The following is a 20,095-nucleotide window of genomic DNA, read 5'->3' on the forward strand; positions in this document are numbered from 1 at the left end:
TTCATCTAGTTGTTTGGATATCGGCCATCGGCTGTGCCACTGGGGCAGCTGTGTACGGTTCTTGAAGTTTCGCTTTTTCTGCTTCTCTTTTCCCCAGTTCCATACTCCCAGCTTAGTAGACATGGTGACACCCCTAATATAGATACGCCTTGAATGCTTGCCAGTGAATTGCCTGACTGATGACAGAACCGTCATCATATTTGAAAAATTCAGTGACATGCTGTGACAGGCTTGTTTTATATATTGGGTCAGCCAAAGCGGCTGATTTGAAGCGCCATGGAGGTCTTTGTGGCAAGCCTTCAGCGACAACCATTGACAACAGCACCGGAGAGTGGTCTGATAGTGTTCTAGGCAATATTCTAGCCTCTGTTGACCAGCCCAAGACGCTCTGTGATATCAACCATAGATCTATCCTAGAATACATATCGTGAAACGACGAGTAAAAGGTATATGCTCTCTGTGGCCCGTGCAATGTACGCCAAGCATCCTTCAATCCCAGGTTGGTAATATGTTGTAAGAGGATTCAATTCAGCACTACAGCCAAGTCAACGCCTAGTCTAGAATACTGAATGAAAACCCTTATTGATATATCTTAATGTCCAGTCCATGCGTTCTGGATGACTACCCCTATATAACACCCCTCTCTTGGAATCCTCCTGACCCCACTGAGCCAAGAAGTAGTTCTGTTTTGCAAGTTAAAAGGTTTAATTGATAATTTAAACAATATATATATATATATATCACGCTTTATAATAAATTAATAAGTGAATATCACACTTAATCTGATATGATAAAGATTAACAACGGAGAATCTGGCACTAGCACACTTCTTTATAATCACTAAGGAGTTGACATGAAATGGATAAGATAGCAACAATACTTTTATGGTTTCCAATGGATGCAAGGTGGAATGAAATGCAGTACAGAAAATAACTTGATAGGATTTCAGCAAAAGACAATGTAATCACTTTCTTGGACAATTCACCCCCCCTTTTATGCAATGCAGGGAAATGGAAGGAAGGCACACAATTCTCAGAAATGCAATTCAAATGTAATTCAGTTCACCCAGCAACTTAGACTACAGAAGTTGAAAACACAGGCCCAAATGCTTTTAAATGTGCTGGCAATGAAGAAAAAAATATGCTAAAATGCTTTTAATTCCCTCTAGAGGTTCAGGTGAGTGGTATCTAGTTAATATTAGCTCAGGCTCACTCTAGCAGTGATGCAGGGATAGTTTTTATGAGGCAAACGATTTTTTTCAGAGGAAAGCAAAAGCAGCTATCTTTTTGCAAGTGGAGAAATTTTCAAATCGCGGCAAAATTCGCGAATGCGTCTGGCGCGATTACAGAGGAACTACAAGGGCTAGCAATATCGTTTTGGGGTCCTAGGAATGCCTAGGATCTCAGCTTCCAGATGAAAGTTACTGCAAGTCTCTAGCACAAACGGTCGCGGAGATATGAGCGATTGAATAAAGGTCGTTTTTCAGATTGAAATTTTAAAGTTCACAAAGACAAGTGCAGCTTGCAACTAGCAAATCACAGGTGACAGCCTTACAAATGACAGGTGACAGTTAGGAGGCAGTTCTACTTAGATTAAAATAGCTTGGATTATATTATTTTAACTAAGAGATTGGTTCTGCACAGTTTTCTATGTACTCACACTATATTCTTGAGTTAAATGGGCCTCGCCACGGATCTGGTCAGGTTTTAGACTGGACTCTGGTCTCTGCACTTCACAGTGATCTGGGTCAGCTCTCTCTGGTTCTGCTAACAGGTCAGCTCTACTCTGCTGGTCTGGTCTGGGTCTCTGAAGGTTGATGGAGGTAAAGTATGGAATTTTGGCAGAGCTTCCAGCTGCAAGTGGAAAATGAAGGTCCCTATCTGTCCTGTCTCTCTGCTTTTATGTGTTTTGAAAATGGGTGTGTGTGAGCAGCATCACTAGCCAGCCCCTCTCCACTTATCATTGGCCAAACTTTCATTTCTCCCCTGATTGGCGGAGCTAAGTTGTGTCAGAGTGATGTCATTTTACAGCCTGCAGAAAGTCCACTCCTCCTGTCAACTTACACACAAATCTAGATTTGAACCAAATACATATTTGCAGAGGTACATATTGTTTTAAAATCATATGCACCCCTCACATATCACAGGAGGTATCCCCTGTTCAAACTCTGCTCTTCCTGGGAGCTTGCATTCAGAAATGGCAATATTTTGCACTTTTTAACTGGTTTGCAATACCGGACATTACCCCAAATTTACACACATGTGCGCAAGGAGTATGGACATTAGTTGATGAAGTGTCAGATTTTTCACATGCACACATTTTGAGTAATATCCTCTTTTCCGCTAAAACTCCCCTGAACATACCACCGGTTCTAAAAACCTCTTAAAATGTGGGCAGAAAAATCACAAGAATTATGGTATCATTTATAAAATTTTCACATGTCCGCTCTATGAGTTATTCATCTTTTTAGAGTTATGTTCTGGCCCCAAAGGGGTGTGGTTTTCTTCCAGCACAAGGTTGAATTTCTGGTTTTTCCAGTTCTGCCAAGCCAGCTTGCTCTCACAGGCAGTGCCCCTCCTTTGTCCTTCCAGGAGGAAGCTACATTTACGACATCTGCAATAAACCATCTGCCTGGATCAGGACAGGGCTTTGTTCAGAGCTCCTGTATTCTGTGGGGGCTCCCCTTAATTCAATTATCAGAGAGATGGCATATCCTTAGTGTGGCCAGCAAAAGGCAGATAGGCCTGGGAACACAGCTGTGACTCAAGTTTCACTCCTGATGGGGGGTAGTTGCCAGGCAAAATTGGAATCTCTTTAAGCCAGTTTTTAGCTACATGTCATTTCTGTTCCCCAGTTTACTGCATTCAAATAAAACTAAACATTTTTACATATGCAGCTAGGATGCTGATTCTAAGTTTAAAACTATGACATTTAAACAATTGCAACCTATGTGACACTCAAAGTAGGTCACTCATTTCTTTTAAACATTTAGATTTGTAGTGTCTTTCAGTCCAAATTTACTTAAACTGCTGAAATCCACAGCTCAGCCAGTCTTGCTATAAACCTTCAAGTCACTTCAGAATATAACTTTACATTGGATCCACCTCTTAAAATGTCTTTCTTTGGCATGTTTTGGGTTCATTTATTCAGTTTTCTACAAAATCTGGTGGTTTTAAAACGCCGGCTTTTGGATAGTGGTGAGTACTGGTACTGCACCCCTTTTTGGGATTTAAGAAAATGAATTCCCAACAGTTATGGGTTTGCTTTTGGCAATCAGCATTGCCATTCCCAATGGTTTCAGACTACTGTGTGGGTAGTCCACTGGTGGTTTTAGGCAGTGTCCTTCTGTGCCCATAACATCAGCAAAAATGAGTGGCAGCCTATTCTTCATGCATTTCCCTGTGCATTTTCTGGGAAGCTCTGCCCATCATGATGTTTTCCATGTCAATACTGCACAGTTTTGAGGTAGGGCTCGGATGCATGGGTAAATACATCCCACAATGTGTATGTATTACACGCGCTGCACCAGTGAGTGGCCTAGGTGTATTCGTTGTTTGGTCAGGTCCCCATCTAATATGGTGTTGTAGTCTCCTCACAAACGATAAGAGAAGTTGGGTATTTAGCGCATTTCTGAAAGAGCTCAATGTAGTAACCCGGGTCATCAATGTTTCGGCCATAATTATTGAGTAGCAGGACTTCAGTGTTTCCTAGTTTAGCATGTACAATCACAAATCTGCCTTTCAGGTCCCTATCTGTCGCGGGATGAGTAAATGGTAGTGTTCTATGTATTAGTATCATGACTCCTTGGGCTCTAGTTGAATAGGATGTGTAGAATCGGTGCCCCCCCCCCCAGCCCGGTGCGATCTTACTGGCTGATGCCCCTCTAGATGTGTTTCCTGAAGGTATACTATCCGTGCTCCAATTCTTTTAATAAACGCCATGACCTTTCGTGCTTTCACAGGCATTTCAAGGGCCCTAACATTCCAGCTCAACAATTTTATCTCTGCTGGGTTCCTTTCAGCCATTTTGTCCCTTTCCTACTTGCCATGTTTCCACACTCCAACATCCAGTGCCTTCATTGCAACAATATATAGCTGTCAAACTGTTCATTATTTTAACTTTAACTCCCCACCTGTCACCCTTTACTCCCACCCCTCCATCATAGTTCCCCGAACTTCAACTATGCATATTCCCTTACCTCCACTCTGCTCCCCCCATTCCTTCACCTTATTAACTAAGTCATGCACTTGCATGGGGGGACCGCTTAAATGGCGCCAGGCTTCGGCCACCCAGCAAGTGATCTGTGTGCTCGTTCGACAACAGACATCGCCGACCATCCAGGGTCCCTGGTAGGTCATTCAGCAGTTTTTCCACTGCCAGTTCCATTGGGCCTTTCAGAGCATCCTCAGGGACACCTACTATGCGTACATTATTGCGACGTGACCTAACATTTTTGTTTGCCTGTGCCCAAATCTTTGGCCAGGTTGGTGACTGTGGCTTGTAGTGCTTCGAGGGTGTCCTCTGTATTACTGATCCTCGTTTCAGCCTCAGTAATACGGCTTGTGGCCTTCTCCAGCTGATTCTGGATTGATGTGACATTAATATTAATGCCATCAAGTTTATCATTCAGTGAGGCAAAGCCTTGCTGCATAGATGTGAAGACCCCTAGTAAGTCCATGGGAGCCGAAGTCGCCGGCGAAGAGGGTGGGACAACGTGACCAGAGCCGCTGTCCCTCATGGTGTTCTCTTTAATGGTCAGCTTTGTGATTCCATCGATCAAACCACTCTTCTTGGCTGTGGCCCCTTTGGGCATTGTTGTTTTAGGCTGGGTGCTTCCTCCGCCTTGGCGCTATGCTGTTGCGTTGCGGATTTCGTAGGTTCCGTTCGCTGGTGTGAATATTCCACCACTGGCAGGGAGCCTGTGCGGGAGAGGCATATGTGGAGTCAATCATGCCAGTGTTTCCATGATCTAGGTTGTCTTCCCAGTGCTCTGGGTTCTTCCAGTGTAGGGGCGCTCAGAGTTTGCCTTCGGGAGTCCCAAATTGATCAAGGAACCACAGTGTTATGGCAGTCCCTGCAATTGCGTTTCATGTGTCTTGCTCTGAAAACGTAACTAACACACTTTTGCGTATATTGGGGCTGTGAGAAGCAAAAGCACCCTGCGCGGTGCACTACCTTTTAATTTGCAACTTCAGGTAGTTTCCTTTCAGCAAGGTGTCTATTTGTGTTGGGGAACGTGCAGGTTTCTTTGACGTTTGGCGGAGGATTGTGTGCTGAGTAATTCTTGATTATCCTTGTGCCCTCTTGCGTGGTTGCGTCAGCACTCCCTTTCACAGATTGCAGGCTGCCGTGTTCTCTGTGGCTTAATGGGCGATTCTAATTGTCGGGTTCTTCTATGGTGTGGGCCCGTATTGCGTCTGGTGCATGGCCGACTGCCCCTTGGCCACGAGGGGCAGTATGAGAGTACCCGTTTCGTATGCTGGTATAATTAGTGCTCCAGGGTGGTCTCCTTGCGCTCAGCGTAGTTTGCCTTCCGCTGTGGGGGAGTTCGGGTGCTCTAGGTGAATGTTCAGCATCCTCCCGGGCCTCACATCAGCAAGATGTGCCAATGTGGATTGTCTCGTTCTCTTTTGGTTGCCCGTAGGGCCTCCCTTCGCAGGGTACATGTCTCAGAAGGCCCTGTGTATGCCTTCTGCAGCCGTGGGCCTTGTTTGGGTGGTGTTTATTTTTGGTGGTCTCCCGCGTTATGGGGCAGTGTGGCCGACTGCCCCTTGGCCACGAGGGGCAGTATGAGAGTACCCGTTTCGTATGCTGGTATAATTAGTGCTCCAGGGTGGTCTCCTTGCGCTCAGCGTAGTTTGCCTTCCGCTGTGGGGGAGTTCCGGTGCTCTAGGTGAATCTTCAGCATCCTCCCGGGGCTCACATCAGCAAGATGTGCCAATGTGGATTGTCTCGTTCTCTTTTGGTTGCCCGTAGGGCCTCCCTTCGCAGGGTACATGTCTCAGAAGGCCCTGTGTATGCCTTCTGCAGCCGTGGGCCTTGTTTGGGTGGTGTTTATTTTTGGTGGTCTCCCGCGTTATGGGGCAGTGTGGCAATAATGTCTAGGTGTTCGGTGGTCTTGTGGCTACCACCCTGTTTACAATTGTTCCTGTGTGCCCGGTACAATTTTCCCCACAGCCCAGCTTACCGTTATTTCAATCCCGCTCTGGGGTTGCAGCTGCTGCTGCTATCTGCTATCGTCTAGTGTCGGTGGAGCTGCTTTTCTCTCAATGTCCTGTTTAAGTTGGGTCTGTGGGTTCTGGGCCAGGTGGCTTTGCCTCGTCTTGCCCGGCGGATCACTGTAGAAAGGATAGCACCTTCCTGTATCTTGTCACTGGATTCCGTCGAGGTCCGGGTCGTGAGCGTGGCTAATGCACAGCTGTTCGTGTTATGGCTGTGGGGAGCAGTGCGAGAGACCCCTTATCATGCGGCAGTATAATCATCGCTTCGAGGTTGCTATCTGGTGCTCTGCAATGGTTGATTTCCCCAGCGAGGGCGTTGGTGTGCCCTGTGCAATGTTTCAGTGTTCACTCAGGGCATATATCAGCAGGGTGTGCTGGAGTGAATTTCAGCTGGTTTTACACCCTGGACCCGGGCTCACCACTGGAGCTCACACGAAGAGCTGCATTGAGCTATGTGCGCAACAGCGCCCCTCGGTCAGGTCTTTCAATGACTTACTTATTCTCAGATTGAATGCAAGATACTTTATTTTTTTGACTACAGGTAGAGTATGATTGTTCATACACCATTTGTGTGATTGTTTCCGATTTGGTTGTGATCCGCATATCATTATGTCTGATTTGCTTGGGTTGATTATTAATCCATTTATACCAGCATATTGTTCCATTGCCTTCATTAGATGTTGGAGTCTGATAGGGGTTTGGTCTAGTATGGCAATGTCACTGGCATAAGTTAAGAAATTAACAGGACTTTTTTCCTATTTTGGCACATGCAGGCGTATGTGCAAGCCAGAAATCTATTGAAGAAATAGAGCATCTTATCATCCAATCTTCAGGATCCAACATGGCTAGGGCTTCTGTGCCCCTAAATATGGCTGTGCATGAATCGTAAACTCTATGTGGAACACAGTATTTGGCAAGTGAGTGGTATATTAAAGCCCAGTGCTCAGGTGCCAGTGTTACGCGGCCACAAGCGGTAAGGTGGAGCATAGGTGGGAGATGATGGCAGAGCCATTAGTGCTGGGTGGTGTGGCGAGCCACTGTTGGTCGTATTGGCTGTTCCAATATAGCTATGGCTTTGGTGCCCGTGAATATGGCTGTGCATGATTCAAAAGTTCCAGGTGGAACATGGTGTTTACTGAGTGAAGTGTATATTACTACGCGGTGAGGTTAGAGCATGAGTGGGAGATGGCTGGGTCGCCGGATCCATATGTTGTGGGCTCAGGTGCCCGGAGACCCCTCTCTTAGGAGTCCCATAGGGAGACATTTAAACCCATGTCACTTCACTTGGAATGGTCCCAACACACTACTATACTGTCTAACAATGGTATCATCTATGAATCTAATGTAATGCACAAAATGAAAATTTGACACCCGGTCACTCAACCTGAAATGATCCCAACACACTTCACTTTAATTCACAACTCACCACGCACGTCTTGTAATAATGCAACCTATCCTTTACCATGTACCTATACAATATTGGTAGCCTTGAAAAAGACCTGCAAGGTCGAAACACGTGTCTGCACCACTTGTTATACTTTTATTTTAAGAATTCAATAAAAAAAAGGGGAAATGATCTTTCTGGACCCTATTTCTCCACTCACCTGAGCAAAAACCAAAGGAAGAATCTTTTTTACATAAAAGTTAGCACACGCGCCAAATGAGTAGAAATTAAAACCAGTTCTTCTGCACACTACATCCTTGCCCGACTCGTGGAATCATTCCCATATATAAAAAAGGTGACAGAATAGACCCTACAAACTACCGCCCCATAGCTCTCTTAGACTGAGACAGTAAAAACTTTGCAGGTCTTATGCTAAAAGATCTTCTAACCTGGGCCGATAGTAAATTAATTCTTACCAAGCAACAAACTGGCTTGTGCCATGCCTTTCCACCACACTTAATGGTCTAATTCTCCATACCATGAAAGATAAAAGTGCATATAATAAATTCAAGCCTGCATACATAGCACTCATCGATTTAACAAAAGCCTTTGATTTACTCAATAGGACCAAATTGTTGGCAAAACTAACTGGCGGATTACTTGCTATCCTTATAGCCTCCATCAGAATACCATAATTGAGGTAAGAATACATTTACATGGAGACCTATCCCCAGATATACCAACTGCAAATGGAGTGAGACAGGGATCTATTCTAGCTGCTTTTCTCTTTAATTTATATCTCACAGGTCTTGCGAATCCTTTTTACATAAAAGTTAACACACGCGCCAAATGAGTAGAAACTAAAACCAGTTCTTCATGATACACACAACAGGCACCACGAGCACGGCCCATTTTAAGTTTCTACCAACGGGCTGCAAGTGCACCTAAAACTTGAGACGGAAGGCGCAGCAACCCACGGATCCAGGTGCTCAAACATCCTTTACCCTTGTAGTGTACAGAATGTTTTCAAAGAGACCATACCTAACCTTTGACCAAGTAGTTGGATCTGATTTTAAGATAACATTTGTAAGGCCATTTGGGCCGAAGACTCTGAATCCTGAAGATTGGATGATAAGATGCTCTATTTCTTCAATAGACATGGTTAGAGACCATTTAATTTGTTTCTTACAACCTACAGGGCTCTGATTTATCAAGGTAATGGTCTCTGTGAAAAACCCTACCCACACTTTGCTTGTAATTGTTGCGGTTTGTAGCATATTTTGAGTTGCAGTTTGACCATTAATTATCAACCAGAAGTTTCTTACCTGTGTTGGCAGTAAGGCTTGCAGCATGATTTGGCCATCTTTGATCTTACTAGTTATTTTGTGTGTGCGGGACCAGTGATGGTACCTTTGCAAACCACTTTCTTTTTGTCTTCAAAAATATTTTTTGCTAGGCTCTCCTTTTTGAGAGCACGTATTTGTTTGTTTAGTTACTTTTTATGATATGAGTTTCTGGCTAAAAACTGTGAGGATAAGACTTAACCTTTGAATGTTTTTTTGCTTGGGGAGGGTGAAGGTCCCATAGAAATTCAACATAGCTGCCTGGAGCACATAGATTTTTTATTTCTGCGGCAAGGCCATTTTTTACAATTTGGCCTAGTTTAGAGTTTAGTTTTTCCCTTCTTTCGGAAGCTTATTACACGATTACCTTGTGTAGATACTTGCAGTTTATTGGAATATCAATTTTCAGTATGTAAGCAAGTAATTGAAAAACTAGCCTGCAGAGAGAGATGATCGCTATATTTCATCTGAGTCATTCTAAACTGTGTGCAGTAATGAGACAGCTCCTGGGACACTATTGTATAATCAATTGTACACTCAACCTTTCCATTTTTCCATGTGTAAGCAGGTGTTGAATCATTACACATGTTACCATTAAGAACTGTCAAATTCAAGTCAGTAAATAAACTCTCTAACAGTTCGCAATTGTAACAATTAGCTGCAGGCTTTGATGTTCGTCTGACAGTTCTTAAACAGAAGGCGTCAAAATCACCTCCGATAATGAGAAGATCCTCGCTAAATGATATATTTATCTTGGTGAGAATAGTAGATGGATCTTCAATTAGAAGCAGGATGCCTTTAAATACTGGGTTCCAGTAGACATTAATTAGGATCAGGCCTCTAGGTGTTTTGCCACAAATGACGAAGCATCTTACAACAAGGATTCCTTGAATGTCGGATCTCAAACAGCTGATGTTGCAAGCAATAGCGTTTCTAATAGCTATAAGTAGGCCTCCTGATGGTCTTTCGCCATTTGGGCATTTAGCAAGCTGGCTTCCAATCGTAAATCCATCAACATATATTTTTTACATGAGCCATGTCTCTTGAAGAAGAATCAAATTGTGATCATTGAAGATTATTTTACACTTTTCTCAGTCTTTGTACGGTGAGGGGCCTCTTGAGTTCCAGCTAAGAATATGCAGATCTTTCCTTCCCTAGAGTCGGTCCTAGGTGGCGTAAAGCCTTTGGAGCACGTCTGTCAAACCTTCGGGGAGCAGGGTCCAGATTTTTCTTTGGACAACGTATCTTTGCTGATATTCTTTGAGGTTGTATGTGAAGAGTTTGAGGTTCCGGTTTGAGATGAAGCTGTAGTGTGGGCATTCGTCAGTGTAATAGGCATTACCGGTGGTAGGCTGTTCAACACTTCAATACCCATGTGCTCCAATTCTTCAGTGCATGTTAATAGAGCATTCATCCCTTCATTTGTTTTAAGAATAAGTTTGACGATAGATATACACTTATCATGAGAGACGTATATGAGTTCTATATCTGTACTTGAGAATAAGTATGTCTGCAACGTGTTTGGTGTATGACAAGAGGTTACTGCGATTAAGTGCTTTTTGTCATTTTTTTTGGTTTGATTGTCTTAGCCATAATTTAGGTGCAGCAAATGGCTTGTTTATTGTTGGTGATTGCACAGATTTGCCTTCCATTTGACATGGCGATTGTGCTTGGTCTAGGTTTATTTCTATTTGACCAATCAGTTGTAATGGGACTTGTGTGGAGTGTGGTTGGACATTTTTGCTTTCACCTGATTCTTTACCTTTATTTGGTTTTTCTTACAGAAAATTGGAGCCAAACGTAAAGGTTTTATCAAGACTTTGGGCTCATTCATGGGCTCTGTGATCTGGCAGCCGATGATAGTTCTTGTTTTAGAATCATCTTGTTGTGCAGGGGTGACTTGCGCATCAGAACCTTTTAAAGAGTTATCTTGTGTTGCACCTTTCATTTTTTTTTGCAAGTTGTGAATTTGAAGCCTCAATTACGATTTGATTTTTCTTTGCTTTCAATCTGTCAGATCCCGCGAGCTTATTCAGGGCTTGGAAGAGGTTTCTTTTACTTGTTTTCTTTCTGTTTCTCAATTTCCTTTATTCTCCAGAGTATGTAGTATCTTTCGGGTCTTCCACTATGATCTGATGATTTTTCTTGTTTCCTTTTTTTTTGTCCGTTGCAATGCATTTATAATGTTTTCTTCATCTTCTTTATTAATATGTCGCATTTTGTTTTGTTGTTGTTTTGGATTTTTTATTTCGGCATCAATTGTTAAGGCAGAGTCTTGCCTTGAGTCTGTGTCAATGTTAATCATTTAATCAACTTTTTGCTTGGCTATTTGCTCTAGTTATTTGTCATCAAGCATTTGGGCTAACCTCATGAATTCTTCTAACGTGGATCTAGATAACGGAGTACCATCTCTGTAGAACAGTACATCACTGGTCGGGACAGCATTTGTTTTCTCTTCGTTGGCAGGTTTTTTAAATTCAGTCAACGCGCACTTAAGATAATTCCACATATGCTCACTGTGATCTTTGTGAGAATTAAGGTCTGTTTTTAATTCTTTCAAGGTGGATGTATGTTCTTTGCCCATTGATTGAAGTAGGTTGATGGGATTTTTCTATTGGGTATTTTTTGCCGTGCTTAAGCCTACCAAGGAAGCTTCGCAGCAGCCCACTTCTCTTGATAGTTCCATGAGGATGCCTGAGTACGTGTTGACTTATTTTTTCAAGGAATCAAAAACGTCTACAAGGGAACTGAGTACAAAAGTAAATGCCGTGAATGTGGAGTGCTGCAGTTTTTCTACTGGGATTTGGCCTTGTGGAAAGATGATATGATGATGTGATATTTTAGGGCTTTCTCTTATATTTGTGCTCCTGCCCAAGGGGGGGAAACTGGATATTCTGTGGTGTTTTCAGTATGGGTAATGTGGTTCTGGTTTCAGCATGGTATATCAAACGGTTACAAGGGTCTCTGTCCATTTCTATGGAGATCTCCTCATCTGCGTCTATTTGGATATGAGAGTTGGTTGTGATTCTTTCATTATTGAGGCATTGTTGTGTGGGTCCATTCACACATAATGAGTTGTTTATTGTGTCTAGGCTCCTAGACAATCGTTTACTTCCTGCTAGATTAGATATTTTCCTTTTCATAGTAATCGTCGAAATGGTGTATTTCAAGTTCTCAGCTGCAATTTCTTCAATCAGTTGTCCAATTTCAGGGTATTGCCATTGACTCTGTTAACAGGGGCGATATTTTCAGCTGAAGACAGAGAGATGGTTTCATACTGATTGCCTGCTGATGACAGAAATGGGACAGGTTTTAATGAATTCATTTGAATGGTATGCATGTCATGCGAAGATTCGAGTTCAGGAGCTCTCAGATCAGATCGTCTTTCATCAGAGTGCTTCTCAGATTGTACATGATAGATATGAATATGAGGAGAGATCAAGAGGATGGGTGGTAGGTCTTAGGTAAAGGGTGTCGTTCTCCTTATCAGTTTGTATATCTCACGTGAGGGGGGGGATCATGTGCACTTATGCGATCATATATTTGGAAGGATCTCACAAAATCTCTGAATTAATCTGTTGTAACCGTGGGGATGGTCACTAATCCGGTCGGATGCTGCCTACAGAGAACACCGGGAATGTGGCCAGGATCGTGGGCAGCCCTCCAGCTGTCCAACGAGCTGGGCTGCCTCTCACAGCGTGCTTGAAAAGAATCTGCCTGTGCTGAGAATATATGCAGGGTTCAAAGGGAAGAAGGGTGCACCCGACACAACATTCACCCCAGCAGTTGTCAACGCTGAATACACCAGAGGTTCAAAGGGCATAAATTAGTGATTAGGGCACGGCCTAACAGTCACCCAGGTGTTAGCGTGATTGGTTGCAGTCAGAGCACAAGAAGAGGGATAATATGAACACAAGACGGATCTCTTCAATTATGATGTGATAGGGGTTGCAGCTTAAATCAGCTAGTTCCAGGAAATAGGGGTGAGTTAAGATGAAGTCTCTTACCCTCACAGCGGCAGAGTCCTGATTGGTTTTCTCTCCCGCTGAAGACCGCCAAAGACCAAACAACTTTCCAAACGACTCCAAGAATGCTCCACGTTGAGTCTGAGTCTTCGTACAAGTTGCTCATCCTCTCTATAGTGGAGAATGTGCAAAAACTGCTTTCACTCGGCTGCTTGCACCACCAAAGACTAAACGACTCTCCAAACAACTCTGCAAACGCTCCGTGTTGAGTTTGAGTCTTTCTTCCAGACATTTAAATTGGATCCAGTATGGGGTCCCCACTGCAGCGAAGGGGGCCAAAATGCAGTTTTCACCACAGCACAGATGCACTGCAGAGTCGGGCTGCTCAGAACAACTAGTCAGGGGTGCTCCCTGTAGAAAAGGTGGATTTCAGGCCTCCCTGAGGTCGCTCAGGATAGTACCAGACCGTAGAGACCCTAAAGATCCTAGGGATAGCCAAGGAACATGATTAGGGAACAGTGAGAAGGCACTTGACCTTGTAATGATGCCTACCCAAGATGAAACCTTTTAATCAGGGACTGAGATCCCCTGAAGCCATCACACATGTTAGGCAATCTCCCAGTAAGAGTCCCACACACTGAAGCAGATGAAACTCATAATACCCAAGACTGATAATTGAAAGAGGTGAATGAAGCCTATGGGGAGAACATGCAACTGCATAGAAAGGATCGATCACATTTAGCTATATTATCAGAGGGAGAAATGTACTCATGCTGTCAATTATCTCAAATATAAAAAGAGGGAAGGGGAAGTCCGAATATAGGTTTTGAGTATGGATATGGAGAGCCATACCTGGAAGAGAGGGCAGAACAGAGATTCTTTAGAGAGGAGCAGAAGAGAGTGCTGAGATAGAAGAGTAAGAGAAGTTTGGAGCTGCAACCTGAGAAGGGAAGGGCAGCATTGAGGTCATATCAAGAAAGTCACATAAGAAATCAATGGTCTATAAGTAAAGGGCTAGACATGAGGGGTCAAAGCTGAAGAGGGTTTAGGGGAAAATGCGCCCTCCGGCTGGAAAAGCCTTTGGTCTAAAATTCAGAAATTGAAAGTCAGAGATCATTATAGAGACTGGGAAAGACATTAACAAGAACAAAAAAAGAGAAAGAAAGCTAGCTGGGAGCTATAGCCTAGACACTGGCAGAAACTTAAGACGACCAGCCAAATAAGTAAAGCCTGTTCGAGGAAAAGTGCTTATCCTTAGCTAAAGAGAAAGACATTCTATCCATATGAACACAGGTGGGGAGAATACCTACCTACTTACTTTGCTGTGCATGATCACACTACTGGCAAGGGGTTGTAAGAACATGGCAGGAACCTGTATGAGCCAATCTCCTCATCCTGGTGGGACATACACTCAAACAACTCCGGACATCACTAGTACCAGCAGGACCACTACCTCAGACTGGACAATGACTCAGCTATGATGAGTAATCAGCCATAATCAAAGAAGTGTACAGAGGCACTGTACAACCTTCCACTTAGAGTCTGCCGAACACCATCCTCAACAAATGCCTGCTACCCTTTTATTTTGCTTACTAGATCAGGTATGGACTATGGACCTTGGGTGCTCAGGAGACAGCACATGCATAGCAAATGACTTTGGACCTCCAGTACTTAAGATTAGAAACTCCAACTCAAACTTTGTGTTACTCCAGTCTCCTTGCACATTTAGTCATTTCTCTTCTCTTCTTCTGTTGCATATACCCTGTAGACCGTTATACAACCTATCCTTGAGAAACCAGGTAGCCCTTTCCCAGGTTTGGGAAACTCGATTCGAAGTGGAACCCTTAAACTCTGAGAGTCTGGGAGTTTTGTTGTGAGTCATTACAACTCTAAGGTGATACCCAACTGTGTGGACATTCTAAACACCATAAAGCCCTTTTTTTAACATGAATCTTTATTAAGCATTTATAGTTTACAGAAAACAAGACCCTGGAAGGCAACATTGAAAGGAAACAAAGTCAAGGAACCCCCAAACCCTCCTCCACCCCATTCCCCCCCCCCCAGACACCCCCCTCTCAACCCAAATCAAACCCAGAGGAACTCAGGAGAGAAAGACATCTCACAGAATCAGGACCAAATATGAAATCAAAACTGGCACAACGGGCTCAAATCATGGAAACAGGGAACGGCCAGTGGCAACCCAGGTGGCCTCACAACATTTACATGCAAATGAAAGTTATCATCGGTCAAAGTCTCATTGATTCACAATCTTCATGGAGCAGAACCACCATCCAGTCTTGCAAAAATGAGTTCATGGTGTCGTGAGTGATCGCCGAGAGTTTCTCATACGTAAAGATCACCCAGAGTTTAGCTAACCAGTCAGCTTTAGAAGGCATCACAGAGCATTTCCACTTCTGAGCCAAGGCAAGCCTCCCCGCTCGCAACATGGCCTGAATCACACGTGACAGAGGTTGATCACCCTCATCCGAGGCCAGAACACCAAAGAGAAGCACAAGGGGCTGCAAGGGTAGATCAGCCCCCACAATCTCCTTAATCCAGCTCAGGAGCTCAGACCAAAAAAACTGGACAGAAGGACATCCCCACCAAAGGTGGAACCAGGACCCTCGTTGACCACAACCTCTCGGGCAGAGCGGGGAGGACCCTGAGAACATTTCGGCAATTCTCTCAGGTGATACGTGCCACGCATGCAGCATCTTGAAATTATGTTCCGCTGTCGCAGAGTACAGGGATCCCAAAAAAAAGGACCTTAAAAATGGCCACCCAAGTAGCCGCACCTATTTCCCCCTTCACCCAGCCCTCCCAGTGTTTCATAAGTCTGCCTGGGCTCTACATCTGCCGTGATCAGCGCTTTGTAGATTTTAGAGAGGGAGCCTTTTCTACTTTTAGAATCAATTATCACCTTCTCCAACAGAGTGGGGGGGCGGGTTAGGTCTTCAACCCACTGGGGATCAGTCATAATACCCTTAACTCGTATGTAGTCAAAAATAGAAATTGAAGGAGCGCCCAGAGATTCCACAAGGCTATATAAAGCCCTTTTAAATGTATGTTACCTTGCATTTGCCACCACCCTCAGGAGGAGGTGTTGTACATTGGTCAGCTGATATCACAGGAAGGTCAAAAAGTGACTCCCGAAAGGGCAGAGGCAATCTTCAGAACGCTGATGCCAAAGACAGTGAGAGAAATGCAGCAGTTCTTGGGCCTCTGTAATTATTGCAGAACCTGGGTATTTGACTACAGCACATATATGAGACACCTATTAAGTGAGCTCCATGAGGCACAGAGAGGGGTGGACACACAAAATGACTGAAACATTTGAGGAGCTGAAGAAGGCAATATGCATAGCTCCAGTACTGGGGATTCCTGATTACCATATGATCCAGAAGACTTTGACACATGGGCAGCGCCACTATAGAAAAAACACTCTGTAGCAGTTAATTGGAGTTAGTATTTGTTTTAATATATCATTGTAGTCCTTATTTGAGACACGTGTTTCGGCACATAGTGTGCCTTTTTCAATCAGGGCTGTTAACAGGTACATTTACTAATTTTAATTCAAGCAAAATTAAAAGTAAATCAATGAAAATAAATCAAAAAGGGACATTGCAAATGCGAAAACAAACCCATTTAAAAATAATCAACAAAAAACATTGAAAATTAAGTGAATTTGACATATATCGAATAATGTAATGCATGATTTGCCACAGAGATTAGGGAGGCAGGGGGGGATAGTAAGGGAATGGAAAATAGAGGGGAAATACAAAAACGGTAAACGTTAGTTTTTGTATTCTTCATTATGTGTTCACCTTGAGGTGTCACAAAATAAAGCTGGTTTCTTACCAGTAGAGGCTTTTAGTTCTGGTTTATTAGGATCATGTAGATCTACCGTCATTGGTCACATAGATCTCTGTGGCAAACCATGCATTACATTATTCGATACATCTCAAATGCACTTGATTTTCAATGTTTTCTGTTGATTATTTTTAAATGGGTTTGTTTTCGCATTTGCAATGTCCCATTTTCATTTCTTTCGTTGGTTTACTTTTAATTTTGCTTGAATTAAAGTTTGTAAATGTACTTTTCTATAGTGGCGCTGCCCTTGTGTGAAAATCTTATGGATCCTTTGACAATAACGGAGGAGGGGTAAACCTTTGTACCTTCAGGGCATGCGGCACATCTCCAGTATTGGGCACAGAACACTCTAACTTAGTATTCATAGACCCCACCAGCTTCCTGATTACCATGACACATTTTATTTGTACTCACACTGTAACGGAGAAGTGATGACTGTGGTAACCACGCAGTAGACGACCTTAGGACACAAGCCAGTGGCTTACTACATTGGGCGTTTAGACCCAGCGACAAGGGGACATTACCCTGCGAGCAGGCTTTGGTCGCTGCTGAATTCGCAGTAGAAAAGTCAGCGAGTATTACACTTTACATGGAGCATGCTCTCTGTGTGATCCTCGAAAAACCCAAGAGAACGTTGACTACTCAGTGAGCATCTGGATACAAGGTAATCATCTTGAATCCAGCGATAAAGGTAGTGAAGTGCAGAGTTGTAAACCCTGCAGCATTTTGTCACGCTCCCCTGCCTCAAGCATGCTGCTGGGCCCCTTCGCACCTCGGCCAAGTCATGCCCAACGATCCACTTACCTGTGGGCGTCTGGTCTCTTGGCACTTTTATCCATGCTGGTGTTGGTCCTTTAGGCAGCGTATTCCCGCGTCCTGGGGACAGGGGCCTCAGCAACATGGGCGCCGCAATTTCTGTTGTACCGTGCATGCGTCAGGCCCGGCTCTCACATTTTGTGCATGCGCACTATGGAGGCAGTGGTGCTGGTTGGCAGATTCTGCCAACCAGACACAGGAAAGCCTCACTTTCGTGCCCCACGCTTATTTAAACCTGCAGTCACGTCTTATTGCGCTCCAGCAGTCAACTAGGTTGCTGATGTTCCCTCACTCTTGCCTGCCTGGCTCCCCTCGTGTTGCTTGTTGTTCTTGTCATTCCGTGTCCCCTCCTTGCATCCTGCTTCCCTCCTTGCCTTCCTCTGCCTTCCTGCTTGTTTGCCTACCAGCCTGGTTTCCTGCCTTTCTCCCTTTTTCTCCTTGCTGGTCATGGAGTTACTTACCTTGGCTGCTGATTATCATCTGGAACTGGCCTGTGATCCGCCTTGGCTGCTGTTTGTGTCCTGCCATCCTGCCATTGGATTCAGCATTTCCCATAGTAATTCCCCTGTCAGTGTTCACACTGTCCTCACACCACGGAAATACAGGGGAGGTCTCCACGTGGTGTGGGGATTTGGGTTGGCAACACTAGGTACCAGATCCCTGGGGTTTTGTCAAGCCGATTTCCTGCATCGCTGAGGCAACTCGTCCGAATACGTCACAACGGATCACCGCGCCCAATCAGGTACGAAACACTGGTAGGATGCTGCCCTTGACATATTTTTAGCCGGACCAGTGGAGGAGGGAGACTATGTGTACGACTGTAATATGTACATGGAACAGTATGACAACATTCCATGATTAATGAATGGATTAGGCCACGCTAAACAAACCATAGAATAATCCAGATTGACAAACGTTCCTTTTTTAGCGTGCACTAATTCATTGCTAGGATACTAATACTGGACAAGTGTGTGGCAAGGAACATGACAGATGTCATGTATGTCAATCAAACGTATGGATAAGAAACAAGCAAATAGTGTAGCTAAATTCTTAGAAATACTCAAGCATACTTAAGCATAATAACATTGTGCAATAACATGGTGCAATATTATCTCATTGCAAAAAGGCAAATCTCTAGCAATCTACCAAGTAATACATATCTGGCAAGTGTGTCAGATCTCTGGAATCATGTACATAGCATAAAAAATAGACAAGCTGTAGCATTTCATACATTGGCAGCATCCTAATGATCACTGCAAGCGCTGCAATACTGATAAAACCTTGGTGCATTAATTCTTATAACCTGAAAACATTTCTCTAAATGACGCATAGCAATTCGTGTAAATGGCAAATAGCAAAATAGCAGGATATCAGGATATCATATCCTGGTGCTCATAATGCACATGTCTATTCAAGCGTTTGTACTCAAAAAGAAAGCAAAACATAGCAAATCATAGCATAGCAATTGTAGCATGTGTTACATGGACATGGGCAATCAGTTTTCTCTCATCTTCACTCTCTTACACACAAGAGCCAGTTCTTATTGTTTCCAGTCATTAGCAAGTGACCAATGGCCTCCTCATGGCAAAACTGCATGTGTGTCTTCACATCTGCACAAAAAAGAGGGGAACTAGGTGCAAGTTCCATTTTATAGGATTCCAGCTAGGCTGGTTTCAAAGTTCAAGGTGCACGGGAGGAAATAAGGCCTTGGCACAAAGGCCCAATATACACACAAAAAAGGAAGAAAAGGAACCTAATACGGATTCCTCCCATCCCATGCACAATATCATGGAACCACCAAAAAGGTGGCAAAGAGCCGTAATTTATGAATTACAAGCAGTTCAGTGAAGTGAAATCAAACCAAATTATTAATTTACTATTGAAAGTATTACTTCTACACAAAAAATGTAAAAGCACACAATTGGTTTTAATGAAAGATAATATTCGATGTAGAGACAGACAAAGCACACATTCGTTATAGACAGTGTTGATATCTTTACGCATATCAAGGGATAACCGTCTTCTTCAGAAGCCTGAACTGCATTTGCTGGTTGTTGAACATCATTACAATGAAAGTGTAAACAAGCAGAAAAACATTACAATGAAAGTGGTTCCTTGATAGTGTGCATGGGACAGTAGGAATCCGTATTAGGTTCCTTTTCTTCCTTTTTCATATCTGCACAACCCTAACATGGCCGTAGCATAGTATAGCATAGTTCCAATGTAGCATATTTGGGCATAGTTTCAGTGTCCAGCATGTGGTGTGGACATTCATCAGTGTTTATCAAGAAACCTCATTGACATACGCTCATTGACAAAAGATCTTGAGGAGGAGAAGAAGTACTTTATATTGACGGGTCCTCGAGGATAGGCAATGGGAGAAAGCAGAATGGGATGGCAGTGGTGAAAAAGAAATCAGACAGGATGACTGAAGTAATAGCGAGAGCAAGATTGCCTTCATATTTGTCAGCGCAAGCGGCACAAATAGTGGCTCTC

This window comes from Ambystoma mexicanum, chromosome 14, assembly GCF_040938575.1.
Source record: "Ambystoma mexicanum isolate Mex_15411 chromosome 14, UKY_AmexF1_1, whole genome shotgun sequence".
In the NCBI taxonomy this organism is placed as follows: Eukaryota; Metazoa; Chordata; class Amphibia; order Caudata; family Ambystomatidae; genus Ambystoma; species Ambystoma mexicanum.